Genomic DNA, 11297 nt, shown 5'->3' with positions numbered 1-11297 from the left:
TTTACTTTCATGGCTATTGATTATCCACTACTTCGACACATTAATTTGATAACTATGTTAAAAAACCACGAATTTGCCACATAATTTCTATGGCTATATTTTTTTTTCCTATCCCTTAAACCCTCAAATCTCAGACTTAAATCATATATATCAGATTAATCTCTAATACTTCAAACTTATATATAAAATTAAAATTAAAATATTATTTATCTTCCATATACATTAACGCTAAAATAAAATTAAAAATAACTAATAAAAAAAGACAAGTATGTGGTTTAAAATAAAAAGGAAAATTAAACCATTAAATAATAAACAACAAAAACAATAAAACAATAAAAAAATCCTCACTGGTTATAATAAGTGTGTGGATTGAAAATGTGAGCCTATAATATGTAAGTGTGTGGATCACAATGTTAACTGTTGATAAGTTTTAGTTTAAGGATCAGATTTAACTTTTTACTAGAAATGTGGACGTGCGGATATTTTTATTTTAGAAGAAAAACATTTTGAATATAAAATAAGTTATGAAAATATACATTTTATATTAAGTTATGAAAATAAGTTTATTTGCACGCAATAGTTATGGTCCTTAAAGAATATTCTTTCTCCCTAAAACTCCAATGAAAGATAATTTTCATAACAAATATTCTGTTGTTAAAATATTGGATGATAAATACATAATATCAAGGAATGCTTGAAATTTAAACATATGTCATAATTGTTATGATATATCTTAGTAACCAAGTAAAATATCACGGATCAAAGCTCTTTACTAAAATTCGAGTATTTTAAAATATAAATAATTTAGATATTTCTTTTCAAAAGTATATTAATTTGAAGTGGAACCATTTTTTTTTGATTCGTAAAAGTTGGATTGGAAAACAAACCAAGTAATTAATCTGAAATTAAAAAGTAAGAGAGACCGTCTTTTACATTGTTTAGCGAAATAAAAACTTGAATAAGCTCTTGACGGAGGGAAAAAATTTTGAAACCCTAAATAGCCTGGAATCAGTGAATCTCAATATTATGATGAGAATTAATGTGAGATGGAATATTTGCAGCAAGACCTAAAATTATAATATGTCAACCTTTTTAGAGCTAGGCTTGTCTCTGATGATAAGATCAATCTAGAGTTTCTTTGTTACTGTGGATAATGTTTGATGAAATCAACCAAGAATGATACTTTGTTTGCCGTAAAAAAAGTCTCCTTACTCTTTAACGTGTAAGTAAGATGCACTTTTTCTCATCTTCATGTAATTCATGGTAAAATTAGATTATTATTAAGTTAAATCTAATTATATAAAAGAACTTGAGGCACGTTTTTGATTAAATAAGATAGAGATAAATGTTTTTAATTGATATGTTTGTAAATGATATGGTTAGGAAATGAATTGGTATTTTTATGAATCCTAATAAAATGGACCTATATAACTTTCTTTATAGTAGATAAAAAATAGTGACTCTATTTTAATAGAGCACATGTTTTTTAAAATAGAGCAGATGTTTTTTCTCTTGTTTCTCTTTCTTCTCTGGAATCAACATTTGCTCCTTTATTACTTGTTTCTTCCTTCTTTCTCTGTCAAGTCCCAAATTCGATTATTCTGTCAAGCTTGAATTTAATCGCCTTTACTCTTCCTCTGTGGAGACGTTGTTAGGAGAAGCGGCAGTGGTGCATGAATCTCTTGACGTGGAGTGTTTAAGAAGAAGAGATGGCAACACGTAGATTTTGTTATGTAATCCAAAATGGATTTCTGACCACTTAAAAGGCAATGTTTTTAAACCCGATCCAGACACTGAATCGGACTACTTACTGGATCATTGGATCACTGGATCGACTGCGGATGAACCGTAGGTTAATAAATGAATTAGTTTTATTATATAATAATATATTAGCTATGAAAAAAATATAGAAACTAAATTTTATTATTTTGCAAAACATAAAATAATAGTTTGGATATGTATATATTTTATGTTTAAAAATATTTAAAAAATACTTAACCTTAGTTTCTATATTTTTATTTTCATTTGTCATACAAGATATCAAAAAATAGTTTAGACTATTTAAAATTTTATGTAACAAGATAATAGTTATGACATTTAAAAAACAAGACATAAAATTCATAAATACTTAAATGTCTAATTTGAATAATAAATTAAAACTTCAAATCCAAAATAAACCAAAAATAAAAAATCATTGTAATAAATAGTCAATAACGGAAATAAACTAACAACATATCACATCAACTAATTTTGGTTCAGTTGATGTCAAAAAAAAAATGGTTATCTCTACCGTCGTTCATTTCATTTTCTTCAGGTGGCATAGTGAAATCTTCATCAAAATCTAAAAATCACAAATATAAAACTGAAAAGGGAAAACTTAAACTTCTTTTTTTTTGTCAGCACCCAACTTCTTAATTGGAAATTTAGAATATAAGACATAATTAAAAAAAACAAAAGTTATTTATTGGTTCAACCGGTGGTTCAACCGATATCGAATTCCGGGTTTTAGTGGAATTTTTGCGGGTTTTTGCGGGTTTCTAAATATTGGGCTTTTCATAAAACCCAAACCGAATTTTTTTGGGTCATCGGGTTTACCGGTTCAACTGCGGGTCCGGGTCGAGTTTCAAAACACTGCTTAAAGGTCTTGGAATCTCTTTATTATCTCCCTCAAAGATTATGTTACAATATTTATTATCCATGTGTTGCATAACCATAATTAGAGCTTGTAATTCTGATTTTAGTAATGCAGAACATGTTGATCCTTGGCTTTCTGCTACTCCATAGTAGAGACTTTTCTGGTCTCTTAAATAACCAAGCAGTGTGGGATTTAGAGTTCCTATTGGAGATAATTAATGGAGTCAAATGTCTATATATCATGCTATAAATTGTTAAAATCTGATTAGAAATGAAGTCCGTGAAGTATTTGAAACCCAAACAGAAAATATTATACAAATATTATTGTGATAATGATTAGCTAATTAGATATGTATAATAAGATTTTATATTAGGTATATTTCTAATTGAAATATGTTTAAGTATTGTGTATAGATTACCTTTCATATAATTAATAATTAATCAAAATAGAACCCAAAAATACAATATATATATATATATTTTACAACTAAAGGCAAAACAAAACTAAACAGATTCATGATCCAAGAACCACCTCAGAGAAACTGAATCAACATAAACCATAGCAGAAGATAAATTTCTAGCACCTAGTGTCAGCTTGTCCGCATACAATATAATAATACAAATAAATTCATTAAGATGCAACAAAATAATGAAACTTAATAATATACTAGAGCTTGACTCGCACGTCCGTGCGGATAGTGCGGATATATAATTTTATATATATTACATAATTTCATAACATTATTGTTTATGTGTATTCGACTCCATTATTACACAATGTTTTAATATTTTTGATATGTATTTTTCATCCGATATTAATCAATAGAATTTACTTTAACAACATTTGATGCATAAACTTCTTTATTTTGAATAATAAGATAGACGAGCATCCTAAAAATGAGAAAATTGCACATAACTTTATTATATGAATGAACTATTTTATAAATTTTATTAGTTATATATTTAAACCATAATTTATACATTTCTAAGTATTAAATTTTTTTTAAAAAAAATTGTTTATGTTACATTTTCCATGTATTTTATTTTATAAATTAAAACTTAGTATTTTGTCAAATTAAGTTTTGTTATTAGTTTAATTTTTTGGAATATATGAGTAATGATATTAAGATGTCTCTATTAATAATAATGATTATTAGAAAATATATTTTATTTGGTTTTTAAAGTAGATATAAAATAAGATGGTTGCCCCCAGCTTTACCATTTCGACCCGTGATAAAAATATAATGATTGAGTAAAGCCTATTTTAATGGGTTTTTTTATTTGAATGTGATTGTTTTTACGTGAAGACCTAATAATAATTAGTAAAGGTAGAAAAAATTAATCAATGGCATAGGTGGTAAATATTAAGGTGAAGTAAAGATAATTTTCCAAATATACTTTAGTTTAATAGATTAGATTCTTATTCGCAAATTTTACAGTTTTCGATATTGGAAATTATAATTACGCTTAGGTTACGCTTAGGCTGTGACTTTTTTTTTTTTTTTTTTTGTGCACCTACTTAGGCTGTGACTGTATAGCTGTTTTAGTGATAATAATGTCACTACAAGAAAACATGCATTTTCCGACTGCGAAATCAGTAGCTAATCAGTCGCAAAACGTATGTTTACGACTGATTTGCGACTGATCAGGTAGTCACAAATCAACGTGTTGGAAAAACTATCGGTAGCAAATCAGTCGCAAGTTTACGACTGGTTTGCGACTAATACGCGACTAATGTTATTGGTCATAAAACCGTCGCAGTTTAGTCACTAAATGTTACGGCTGAATTACGTCTGTTTTGCGAGAACGGATTGTAATCGCTATTTGGTCGCAATATTTAGCGACTAATTTACTACTACAGATTTTAGAATCAACGTTGCTAATTAGTCGCAAAACGAAAATTTTTTTTAAAAAAAATTTAAAATTAAAATAGATAAATTAATAAATTTATTAAAATTTAAAATGATTTTTATATAATAAACTGGTTTAAATTAAAAGACAGACGGCTATACATAATTACATAAATACAAAAAGAAAAACTAAATCAAAGACAAACTATTTGGTCAAGAAAATAAATCAAAACTTAAATCTAAGCCGCTGTTGTTAGCATACGGGAGCTAAACCTAACATAAACTTCATTTGTTTCTCCAGCCGCCACGCGAGCAAGGAACTTCGCGGACGAGAGGAGCCATTACGGAGCAGACGAGGAGAGGGGGCGTGATCGAGCAGAGGAGGAGAGGACGTGTCATGGAGCAGATAAGAGAGACGTGACGGAGCAGAGGAGAGGAATAGAGGGGTCACGGAGTCGAGGCGGAGAGTAGGCGGTCGTCGTCGCTGTCGTGGGCTTCATGAGCTTCTTCGTAAGGTCGTCGGTTTGTCAGCGAAGAAGAATGATGAATACAGAAGAAGAGATCAGAGATGATGAGATTGAAAGAGATTGTGGATTCTCGTGAGACAAAGAAAGAAGAAAAAAGAGATAAAGAAGAGGAGATGAGATGAGATGAAGACACGTGTAAGGGAAGGAGATGACGCATCGGATGGTTATAAACGTGATCCGTGTGATGCTTTGTTTCAACCAATAAGAAAAGAGGAGAGGGATTATTAATTAAAGTTTATTTTGTTTTAGTTTATATATTTGGGCAAATCTCCAAAATAGCACATTTCTAAGTTTATATCACAAAAATAGCATTCAAAAACTAAAATGACCAAAATGGCACCTTTCTAAGTTTATCCTTTGAAAATTTTAATTTTTTTATTTTTCAAAATTTGAAATCTTATCCCCAAAACCTCATTTCTCAACTCTAAACCCTAAACCCTAAACTCTAAACGCTAAACCCTAAATCCTAAACTCTAAACCCTAAACCCTAAATCCTAAACCCCACCCTTTAACCCTAAACCTTAAGTTTGTGACTTTTGATAAAACATTAAGTGCTATTTTTGTGACTTTTGACCTTGAGTGCTAGTTTGGGAACAAAAACTTGATTTAGTGCTATTTTTGTCTTTTTCTCTATATATTATATGGAGGACAATTTCTTTTAAAGAAAATGTATGTATGAAATGTTATAGCGATTTAGTTTTAGAAAGGTTAAAGCAAACAATTTTTTTTTATGATTTAAAGTTTAGACTTTAAAAATATAAAGTTTGGTGTTTATAGCAGCGCTTCCAAACAATATTACTTGAGATTCCTCGGAATCTAAGTATACTCCCAAGAACATCTGAGAGTAATCTCTTAAGAACATATCGTTGTTCTTGTGTGATTTTCAGTTTCCAGATAGCTTATTTGTAAATACCTTTTGTCTTTCTATTACTAAGTTTTGTTTATTGTCAAATTAATTTTTTTTTTTTTATAATGCCGAATTTTCTTTTGTTAATAATGGTAGTTTTGAATCTTAGAGCAGCATTAACGGTTAGAATCTGGAGAGGTTTCTAAAAAAAAAGGTTAATATTTTAGTTTTCTAAAACCTGTTGAAAGATTGTGTGAATAACATCTGTCTTTTAGAATATATAAGAGCATTTTTATCGCAAAAACCTAAAACAGGTTTCTTAAAAAACACTGCAAAGTCGTTTCTTATTTGGTAGCTTTTGTAACCACGTTAAGAAATGCAGTAAACACCTGAGATAATGATGCTTTAATAGGTCTTCAAAAGTTGTTAGATAAGGACCTTTGGATTCTTCCTCTCCCCGTTAATGCAGATCTTAGGTTTGTATTGTCTTCTGGATTTAGTGTCATTACATAAATATTCCGATTTAAAAAATAATTCTCGGTCTGAAAAAGTGGTTTGAATATTGGGATACAATTTGAGACATATATTAATTGATGTTCATTAATCATTAGACACTAGACACCAAAGAGCATGTAATATACCTACTAATTTTAAGAGTATGATTAGAAAAAATGGAGTAAATGAGAGGAAAATAAAAAGGTGAAAATAAGTGGAAAATGAAAATGGGAGAGAGAGTAAAGTAGAGTAAACATATTTACTCTTGCTTAAGATGAAGTAAATTTATTTGTGTGTTTTATTCTCCTATAACAGTAACCAGAGGAAATATGTGGAAATGCTTTTTTACCTGATTGGAGAAATTTCAGAGTAAATGAGAGTAACAGATTTTTCACTTTTAATATTTACTCTAGAAGTGACATACCTTCATAACCTAAGTGTTTTATACCATGGAAAGAATTAACTTGGATAAAGTGATATGTATCAGTAATTTAATATGTGTATCCAGGGGCGGATGTATGGTACGACCAACGGAGTCACGTGCCCCCTACTAAATTTTGATTTTCTTTAAGCAATTGTATTAAAGCAAGCTCAATATGTATAAAGGTGCCTCCTACTAACTCAAACCTTAGCTTGATGTCCCTGATTAATTCCTCTTCTAGATCAGCCCCTGTGTGTATCAACATTACACTAACAATGTTGTGTATATGTAAAATGAAACCTTTTTGCCAATAACGTAAAACGAAATCCAAATTTATTATTTCTAACATATTAAATTTATTTTTATGAAAATTGATCAAAACTTCTAGGTAACACATGTTTATAAAAAAGTGAAATTTATTTCATGTATAAAAATATGCGATTCACTTTTTATATGTATGCTTTTTTTTTTTGTCAATGTCCGCTGGTAATAAAGATCGATTTTCACCAAATATTGATTCTTCACCACCAATAGTGACTTAGATAAGAAAATGTATAATTCAATTCACTAGAAAACTGTGCAACTAGAGAATAGGGGAACATAGACTCGATTGTAAGCCATAACCCAACTAAAGGAGCTAAGAGAGTATCTGATTATAGATCTATCGCACTGTGCAACACTCACTACAAAATAATTGCAAAAATCTTGTCGAAGAGGCTGCAACCGCTGCTGCAATCGATTATCTCTCCGTCTCAAGCAGCGTTTGTCTCGGGTAGAGCGATATCAGATAATGTTCTAATAACCCTTGAGATCTTACATTATCTGAGGAAGTCAGGAGCAAAAAAACATGTCTCGATGGCGGTGAAAACGGACATGAGTAAAGCATACGACCGAATTGAATGGAGTTTTCTCCGGGAGGTTCTAACCCGTCTGGGCTTTCACCCAACCTGGATAGCCTGGCTGATGGAATGCGTCTCTTCGGTTTCATACTCTTTTCTGATTAATGGAGGACCTCAAGGTCGGGTTCAACCGTCTAGAGGGCTACGCCAGGGAGATCCGCTATCGCCATACCTCTTCATATTATGCACTGAGGTCCTCTCGGGTCTGTGTCATCGGGCGATGCTAAACGGGACTTTACCAGGAGTCAAAGTAGGCCGAAGCTGTCCTCCGATAAATCATCTACTCTTCGCGGACGATACGATGTTCTTCGGAAAGTCTAACTCTACAAGCTGCGCAACTCTGGGTTCTATCATCAGCAGGTATGAATTAGTGTCTGGATAGTGTATTAACCGTGCTAAATCGTCCATCACTTTCTCCTCCAAAACTCCCCAAACTGTGAAGAGAAGGGTGAAAGATGATCTTTGTATCTCCACTGAAGGTGGGATTGGGAAATACCTAGGCCTACCGGAACATTTCGGTAGACGGAAGCGAGACATCTTTGCAAGTATAGTGGAGAGAATTAGACAAAAGGCTCATGGTTGGACGACAAGATACCTCTCGGGAGCGGGGAAAATGGTTCTCCTGAAAACAGTCCTATCAGCTATGCCCACGTACGTGATGTCGTGTTTCAAGCTCCCCAAATCCTTGTGCAAACAAATACAATCGGTGCTTACCCGGTTCTGGTGGGACGCGAAACCGGAACTTAGAAAGATTTGTTGGGTGTCCTGGGATAAGCTCACACTCCCTAAAGGGGCTGGCGGCCTGGGGTTCAAAGAAATAGAGATATTCAACGATGCTTTGTTGGCAAAACACACCTGGCGGTTGTTGAAAAATCCCGACTCGCTGCTGGGAAGAACTCTACTGAATAAGTACTGCAGATATGACAATGTTTTGGATTGCTCCGCGCCAAATGCAGCATTCCATGGGTGGAGGGGAATACTCGCAGGCCGTGAGATCATAAAGAAAGGATTGGGGTGGGCGGTAGGTGATGGCAAGTCCATTCGGGTTTGGAGTGACAACTGGTTATCAACAGAACAACAACTATGTTCTATTGGCCCCCCCACGCTAGAAGCTCAAAATATGATGGTACATGATCTGATCACTCCTACCACCGGAGAGTGGAATCTGACAATGATCAAACACCATCTTCCTCAGTATGAGGGTCTCATTCGAAAGTTGGTTCATAGTTCCCTGGCTATGGAAGATGAAATGGTTTGGTTACCAGAGCATTCAGGTACATACTCGACAAAAACTGGTTATGCTATAGCTAAGTTAAACAGTGAAGGAGATCGAGAGGAGTTCAGATGGCACAAATGTATTTGGAATGTCAAGTGTTCAACTAAGCTCAAACAATTTCTCTGGAAACTCAAAAACAATGCTCTAGCTGTTGGGGACTCTCTCGTTAAACGGGAGATTCAAGTTGACGGGAAGTGTAAGCGCTGTGGTGAGCGTGAAACAGTCACCCATGTTATGCTACTTTGCCCTTTCGCTAGGAAAGTCTGGGATCTAGCTCCATCGTTATTTGTCCCATCTGAAAGCTCAGGTTCCTCGGTGGGAAAACTACTCCAAGACTGCCCCAGAATGGTAAATCTCCCACCTGTGGGATTGAATGTGCCTCTCTATCCTTGGATCTTGTGGCTACTATGGACAAGTAGAAATCAACTGTTATTTGAAGACAAGTCTTTCTCTGAAACTGAGGTGATCCGAAGAGCGGTTAAATGTGCAAAGGAATGGCAAGATGCCAACGGGAACTCAATCACATAGTCTGTTTCAAAGAAAGACTGCACCTTGAGTGTGAGTCAAAATCTCGGCCAATCTAGGGCCACCCGATGTTTCTCGGATGCAGCCTGGAACAAGACGTCTGGTGCTGGTGGAATAGGATGGCTATGCACAGCGCCAGATGGTACCATGCTCTTTAAAGGCACAACTGCTCGAGAAGTGGTGGCATCGGCCCTGACTGCAGAAGCGCTGGCTCTCAAAGCGGCAATCACGGATGCTGTTGAACGTCAAACAAAGGACTTGATCTGTTATTCAGATTCAAAAAGTCTAATCAATTTAATCACAGGAAACAAGTCTGTGATTCCCCTTCAAGGGATCCTCCATGACATTGATGTGTTGAGTAGATCATTATCATCTATCTCTTTTGTGTTTTTGCCTCGTAGTGATAATGTTGCTGCTGACTGTTTAGCAAAGGAGGCTCTGTTTTTAATTTCAAACTCTCCCAATGGGACTGTAAACTCTGGTAGTTGATGTTTTATGAAAGAAGTATGAGTTTGACCAAAGAAAAAAAAAAAAGAGAATGAACATATATTTTAAAATGGACTGACACGTATCAGTTATGAGGCATGTTTTTAGCTATTTATTATGAGTTTAGGTATGCAATTCAAATTCATATTTAGTTTAGGAATGTTTTGGCACATTAATATTCTTTGGGTATGTATTTTCCCTGGCTTCATAGTGCGGGCATGAATAAGCCGTTTTCTCCTACAATATAAGAGAAAAATGTCATTAATGGGAACATTCTGAATATGATAAAACTTATTTCCAACGTGCTTCAGTGTAAAATGAATGAACATAAAATTGGAGTCCAAAAATATACAATCTCGTTATTTTCTAATCACCAAATCATACTCTTAATAGTTTGTGTAATACTGTATGGTTATGGTTGCGTTGGGTGCATGCACTACAATATCAGTGTTACTAAGGTGGGCACAGAACGTTTATCCGGAATTTTTCGGATATTCGTGTTCCGCTCCGTTTCTTACGAATAATCGATTTTTCAATACGATTCGATCCGTAATTTTTTGGATGTCCAGTGTTTTGGATATCCGCAAAAATTTTAATTTTTACCGGATATCTGATTCGATCCATAAAAAATAAAAGAAAAAGAAGAAAATCTGATATAAAATAATAATATTCATTACATTTTTTTAAAAAAAATTACATACTTTTAAATTTTTTAATAACTAAATAATTAATTTAGTGAATAAAAACATTATAAATTTTATATAGAGATATAAAAGTATATATATATTACATAATTTTATAAACATGTATAAATATATTTGTATATAACAGATCGGATCAGATATCTATTTTTAAAAATATTAGTATTTAAGATTTCCTTCGTGTTCGACGGATATTGAATTTTAGTATTTGTTTTGATTCGTTAAGTTACGGATATCCAAATTTTTCGGATCGAATCAAAATGAATAACGGATCGGATCAAAATTTACAGATATTTTGCCCACCCATAAGTGTTACAATGTATCACACAAACTTTCATTCTAAAACTGTTAGTGGGACAAGGAAATTAGACATTAATATATAAGAAACTGATTATATTTACCAAACAAACAACTAGACAAAGGGAACGATGTGCATTTGAGGTTGCATTTGCAAAGAAAAAAGAAGAAAATCTGATATAAAATAATAATATTCATTACATTTTTTTAAAAATTACATATTTTTAAAATTTTTAATAGTGAATAAAAACATTATAAAATTTATATACAAATATAAAAGTATATATATTATATAATTTTATAAAAATGTAAACATATATATGTATATAACAGATCAGA

Source organism: Brassica napus, chromosome C2 (genome assembly GCF_020379485.1).
Source record: "Brassica napus cultivar Da-Ae chromosome C2, Da-Ae, whole genome shotgun sequence".
NCBI lineage: Eukaryota > Viridiplantae > Streptophyta > Magnoliopsida > Brassicales > Brassicaceae > Brassica > Brassica napus.
The sequence above is the reverse complement of the archived record's forward strand: the minus strand, read 5'-3'. Positions refer to the sequence as shown.